We start from the raw sequence: 7,019 nt of genomic DNA, 5'->3' as shown, positions 1-7,019 counted from the left end.
GATGGCTCTGTCAGTTGAGCTTCTGACACTTGATATGGGCTCAGGTTGTGATCTCACAGTCATGGGATGGAGCCCAGCATCAGGCTCCATGCTGAGAGGAGCCTGCTTATGATTCTCTTTCCCTCTCTCTCTGCCCCTCCCTCCCCCCTTTCCTTTCCTCTCTGTCCCTCCTCTGCTCAAGGTGCTTGTGTGCTTTCTCTCTCAAAATAAGTATAAACTTAAAAGAAAAATGGAAGGATAAGTTAAGAAATATAGGCAATGGGGTGAGGTAATCTTGTTAGCAAGATGTCTACATTTATGGACTTATATGTGTAGGAACCATTCAAGTTGAGATAGATAATCCTAGAAAACAGTTGATCCCAAAAGTCATTTAATGAAATTTTTCTATTGTAGATTAAATCAAGTACTTTTTTTTCCTTTTTCATTTGAGAAATTGGTTAATCCTTCTGACCCAGATATTTAGAAAGAAAGCATTAGGACTCTTGATTAGGCTAGAATTGAAAAAATATCTGATACCCTTTAATATAATTAAAGTTCTGTAATAAATCATCTTGGGTTTATGAAGCATATCACACCAGATCTGAAAAGGTTTCAAAGCAATACTGGCTGGTACTAGAAATTTAAATTCCTGTGGATTGGGTCCCAAATTATCATAAGGCTAAAATTCTTCCTCTAGAATTCACCATCCATCAAATTTCCTATAGTTCCATCCCCTTTTCTGAACTTACCTTTGCCTTCTTGTTCAAAGAAAAACCTGTAGGCCACTCAAACTGTGCCTGTTTTTCCTCCTTATCCCTGGGCTTCCTGCCCTCTCATCCCTAGACTTTGAATGCTACCACAGGATAACTGCTACAAGTGTATCCCACCCCTGACTTATTCCCTGAGTTCCAAGTGATTCAGTCTGATTCCTTAGCCTACGGCTCTAGTTAAATATTAGAATTTCAAATTTAACTAGATAGAATATAATTCATATAACCAGCAAATCTGTGTTTTTGTTTTTGTTTTTTTTATCTCTTAGGCTCTTTTTTATCCCCTTAGTCTTTTTTATCTATGTAAATGACTCTATCAGCAGCTTAGCCTCAAGTTAAAACCCTAGACATCATCTTCTCTTCTTTTCAATATCCACATTAAAACAATCAGTGAGTCATATAGGGCCATGACCCATAATCTATTTAACAATGTCAATTTACCACATTCTTGTTAAAATCTCACTGCCAAAAATTATCATTTCTCCCCTGCAAAGTCTCAAAGTCCTACTATTCTCACTAATGGTCTCCACTTTGCTAAATCCAATCCTGGTGTGGTTGACAGATTGTTAGAATCAAGAGTCTTAGAGGGAATGGAAAGCTAGTCAGTAAATGGGACTAAGGATAGTTTGGCAATGATCGAGTCCTAAAACTATGGGAGTAAGTAGTTCCAAGGCAGTGTAGGACAAGATCATTGGATTTGAGTTGTAATAACTGAGAGGTCAGGGTGTTGGAAGGATCATTTACACATATATTTCAGGCCAAGAATTAAGACAGTAGTAGAGTTGGAGAGAGTGAGCCAAGAGCTAAAATTTTTGAGAAATATGGGGGAATGACTCTAAGGGTTAATAAATTGACGATGCATTATGGAGTAGTAGGTGATATAGTCTGGTGACTAGATAGTAAAAGCTTTGTTTTTAGGAATGCAGGAGGGAGAAATATATGGAAACAGCTTTGAGGATCATCCATCCTACCTCCAAGCCTTACTTCTGAGATATATACCAAATCCATTCATTCCTCTCCATTTTCACTTTTGTCATCCTACTCCAGATTGTCTACCTTTCTCTCTCCTGGGTCCCTGCAATTAAGCTTCCTAATTGGTTTCCTTAATCCTTATTTAACAACACTTTATTTTGTGTATCTTTGATACTGTGATTTTACTTTGATGAAATTCACCAAGAAAGAAGGTGCCTGATAAACAAAACTGAATCCAAGATTGTGAGTACTTTAATGACTAAATCAGAATTGAATAAGCTTTATGGACGCTATTCATTTTTTTGTTTTTTGTAAACTATGATTTTTTTTTCTGATTAAACAATCACGAGACCTCTTAGCACTATGTGTAGGAGAAAGATTTGACACTTAAATGTCACTATAGATTTTGGATGTTTTTCCTAATCTATATTATCAATTGTTTAATAACAATTATTGTAATGCTTAAGGCATGGAAATTTTATTAAGCAAATTCATAGCTTTGGAGTATTTTAGGAACTGTACTCCAGAACAAAATTATATGTTCTTCATGTTTGAAACTGACAGAAATACTATCAATATTCTAGAAATGTATCCTACAGGAGGAACAAAAAGTATACACAAAAATTAGACTATAAGCTCATATAAGTATTGTTTACAACGTTTTTAAAAAAGGGTAAACAATCTAAGTGTTCAAAAACAGAATCACCTTAGACTTAAAAAAAAAAAATACAATGCCCTACCCTGTTTCTGATCAATTCAGTCAGGACATCTGGGAAGAGAGACTTAGGCACTGCCATTTTTAAAAAGCTTCTCTACAGGGTTCTAACATGCAGTTATTCAATGCACCATCCTAGATAAATTTACCCAGCCTTATCTCTCTATACACCACTAATACGTTGAAGGGGTTCCAAATTTACATCTTTAACCTGAAACACTCCTCATTCAAATTCCATTCTTATAAACCCAACTATTTGTTTAACATTGCTCCATGAATATCTAATAAACATCTCTAATTTAACATGAACTTTTATTTTTACCACACTCCTATTTCCAACAAACATTTAATTCTGTCAGCTCCAAGTTCAAAATACATCTAGAATCCAACCAATCCTCACCAACCCCACCTCTTCTATCCTGCCCACTTCATGTCTCAGCCTGGGTTTTATTGCAATAGCTTCTCAGCACAGCTATCAGAGTGATACATTTAAAATGGTAACTTAGGTCTTTCCTCTGCTCACAACCTTTTAATGGTTTCTCATCACAGAATAAAAGCCAAGTCTTTAAAATAGACCCAATTAGGGGCGCCTGGGTGGCTTGGTCGGTTGGGCATCCGACTTCGGCTCAGGTCATGATCTCACGGTCCGTGAGTTCGAGCCCCGCATCGGGCTCTGTGCTGACAGCTCAGAGCCTGGAGCCTGTTTCCGATTCTGTGTCTCCCTCTCTCTCTGCTCCTCCCCAGTTCATGCTCTGTCTCAAAAATAAATAAAAGTTAAAAAAAAATTAAAAATAAAATAAAATAAAATGGACCTAATTGGGTCTCTCACAACTTGTGATTTTACCACCTCTCCTTCCACTATCTCCCTAACATGCTGTACCCAGCCATATTTGCCTCCTTCCTGTAAGTAAGACAGGCCTGTTTTGCCTTAGGGCCTTGGCAGGCCCACTGCCTGGGAGGTCGCTCAAATATCCTCACTTCTTTTAGACTGAAATGCAAATGTAACCTTATCAATTAAGTCTTCCCCATATACCCTAAATAAAAATAGTATCCAATTCCAATACTCTCTATCCCTTTTCCTTTTCTCCAGAGTACATATCACCATGTGATATACCATATATTTGTTTACTGTCTTCCCCCCTAGATAGAAGTTGAGGGCAGGGATTTTATTTATGACTATATCCCTAACCCTGATAATGTCTGATACATTATGGGCCCTAATATATATCTGATGATGAATGAATATGTAGAGATATTTTCTCCACTATTTTTTCCCAGTTAGATAGCTAAACATCCATTCTTATGCTTACTATACCATTGCAATTTATAAGCAAATTGAACCTTTACAGTGTGCTAATTGATATGGAAAAGTTTGACATGACATGGTTTGACAGGTTAGCAGTGGGGCTATACACCATATACAATCATATACACATATGTGTATATATATTTGTGTGTGTATATGTAAATAAATATTTGTATGTATATAAATATTTGTATGTATACACCATATACAACCATGTTGCTCCATCACTGAACAATCTAGTTGAGGAACTGCAAAGAATTTAGTGATCCGAACCCCACAATTTTTTCTCCCCAGAGTACCAACAATCAATTCTGTAGTCTTAATATCTTCATGACAAGAGCCATTAGCACTTTCTTTTGTATCCCCTGAAAAATATTTTAACTGGCATCATCTGCCCTGTACATTCAAAACTAATTAGATAAAAAGCTGAAAGCAAAACTGAACTGCCTAAATCATATACACAGGGCTATCTGCAAAGTAATGGATTACATAGTCTGTATTGTGTTAGTTGTGAACAGTATGAATGGCCTTAAAACTCTTACAGTTCATACACTTCGTCCCTAGTCCTTACCCACCACCTCCTCCCCACCCCAACCCCGCACAATTACACCAAATTATTAAAAATTTTAAAAAGGAATTGAATATAAGCCTGGCATAAATCTGAAATCACTAGAGCCTCCAACTTTAAATCATTTGCCTACTGAGAGCAGCCCTCAGATGACTGTGACTCAGCATTTTATGGTGCCTGACACATGAAATGAGATAAAGGTCTTGTTCCCTTCATGGCATTAGTTAAATATGGAGCTAAAATAAAAGAGCTACCTTAAAAACACAAAGCCAGTGGCTGAAATATTATAGTGCTCACAATGACAAAGGTTTGACTCAGTATGTGATGACAGGGAGGAGAGCATGTGTCAGCTGAAACACACAGAACTGTTCTGAAATAACTTGTTGACCTATAAAATTAGCAAATAACCATACTGACTACAATGAACACTCAGCAATGGAGAAAATATAAGTAAATGAAAACAAAATTAAAATATGAACTATGGTGCTGGCTTAGAGACAGGTAAAAAAAAAAAAATAACTTTGAGCTAAGGAGGGAATTTACCCAGCTACTCTTCAATAGAACATCAGAAACTAAAATTGAACTAAATGAGGATTTTTTTTCCGTCTTGTAAAAAAAAAAAAAGTTTGAGTAAAACTGAAACAGAAAAGTCCAGCTCTTTTTGACTCTTTATGGGCAAAAAAAAAAAAAAAAAAAAAAAAGAAGGATGAAAATAAGGTAAACTACATGAAGGTTGCAATAATGACCAAGTTTTCAGTTCATATTCTCAGGTGGAGCAGGAACTGTTGAATGAAGAAGAAAGTATGGTAATTGGTAAGCTGGGAGATCTGGAGAGGTGAGATCATGAAAAAGGACTGAGGGGCATTCCACATAGGCAAGGAGGAAGCTGGGGAATCCCGCTCAGGAAGCCAGGTATTTAAACGAATGAAGACAAAACGAATAGACAGATATGGAAACAGCCTACAGGCAAATGGGTAAAAACCAACTGCTAATATAGTTGGTTTTAGCTCCTGTTCTAAGTATGCTACTAACTCTTTTAATCCTGAAAAGAAGCCAATGACACAAATACTATTAAATCTAACTTGACACGTGAGGCAATAGCCTCAGAAAAATTAAGTAACTTGCTCAAGGTCACATTGTAATAAATGGCAGAATCAGGCCACCAACCCACATAATCTAACTTCACTACAACTTTACACTGCTTTTTATGAATGTCTCAAAATGTGAAAAGGAAGTGGGGAAACTGAAATTACTGAGGCCTTTACTGCATTCAAAACCAGACCCTGTGGGGTACAGAAGAATGAATTTCCCCTGAGTAACCTACAGCCTATTAATGGAGTTCAGACTCACACCAAAATACTATTTAAATTGCACATCAGACCCATCTAGGAGAGGCACAAACTTAAGGTAGTGGAAACTCAGACGAGACAGTGGTATTCACCGGATTGGGGAATCAAAGAAGACTTCACTGAAAGAACAGCATTTGGGGTAGGATTTGAAGAAAAGGTAAGAGTTAGGTGGAAACAGTACCATGACTTCCCATCAATTACTCCCCAGGGTTTTCAGGATAAATTTTAAACTCCTGGGCATGGTACTCCAGGCCTTCCACAACTAGGTCTGGAGGAATGCCGAGGAAGAGAGCTTAGCCTGAGTGAGATAATTATGTTGGAGTCTTTACCACCAGTTCAGGTTGCAAAGGATCAGAACATTTTATTTTCCTGTCCATAAATCGTTAGTGAGTTGAAGGCAGGCACTAGGGCTTATTCTCTTGTAACACCCCTCCCCCAGTCCGTGTCTGTACCATCACAGCACGTGGTAGGTGCACTGCAAACATTTTGAAAAGCGAATATAAATCTCAACGGGCATCAATCACCAGGTGATTTTGTGTCCTGTCAGGCTGCCTTATACCATCTAGAATTCTGGTGTTTGCTAATTTTAAAGCTATCAAGTTAGAGACTTAAACACATGACCCAGACCCAACAGGTCGGCCTTAATTTGGATCCCGAAGCCACAAACAGATTGTGAAAAGACAATTTGTGATTAAGGCAATTGTGAAAATCTGAACATGGGCTAAATGTGATGACGTGATTATGCCTTAAAAACTCATGTTAGAGACATATATATTTATGTTTATGAATAAAATAGTTTCCCTTAAAACACTTAAGATTAAGGAGTATGAGGCTGGAGGAGATGAAACAAAATCGATAAAATGTAGCTAACTGTTGCACTCCTCGGTGTAACATACTACCTTTGGTGTTTAAAAATTCCTTAATACAAAACAAACACGCAGACAGAAAGACACGCACACCCACCCCCCAGGAGCTGTTTTTCTCGTAGCCCCGAGGGAACTAGACGCAGAGAGTCCACCTGCGGCATCTCGGATTCAGAGGACGACCTCAACGGGGCCTCCCGCGGGGGCCCGGCCCGGTTTTCTCGCCCGCCGGATTCGAGGCTGACCAAAGGGACAGCCTCTTCATCCCCTCAGTACCCTCCATAAACGCCTTTCGCAGGGAGCTGAATCCTTGGAAAGCGCAGATCACTGTTGTCTCAGTTTCCCAGGGCTTGGACCCTGAGCAAAAGCGAGCCCACCGCAAGCTCGGGTACCACCACCACAAGCTCGGTCACCATCACGACCCTCAACAGCCGCTGCCAAGCGCTCGGGGCGGACTCCGCGTAGCGACGTCACGGCGCGCCGTGCGCCGGGTCAAA

Source organism: Herpailurus yagouaroundi, unplaced genomic scaffold (genome assembly GCF_014898765.1).
Source record: "Herpailurus yagouaroundi ecotype Mexico unplaced genomic scaffold, PumYag 190, whole genome shotgun sequence".
Taxonomy (NCBI): domain Eukaryota; kingdom Metazoa; phylum Chordata; class Mammalia; order Carnivora; family Felidae; genus Herpailurus; species Herpailurus yagouaroundi.
The sequence above is the reverse complement of the archived record's forward strand: the minus strand, read 5'-3'. Positions refer to the sequence as shown.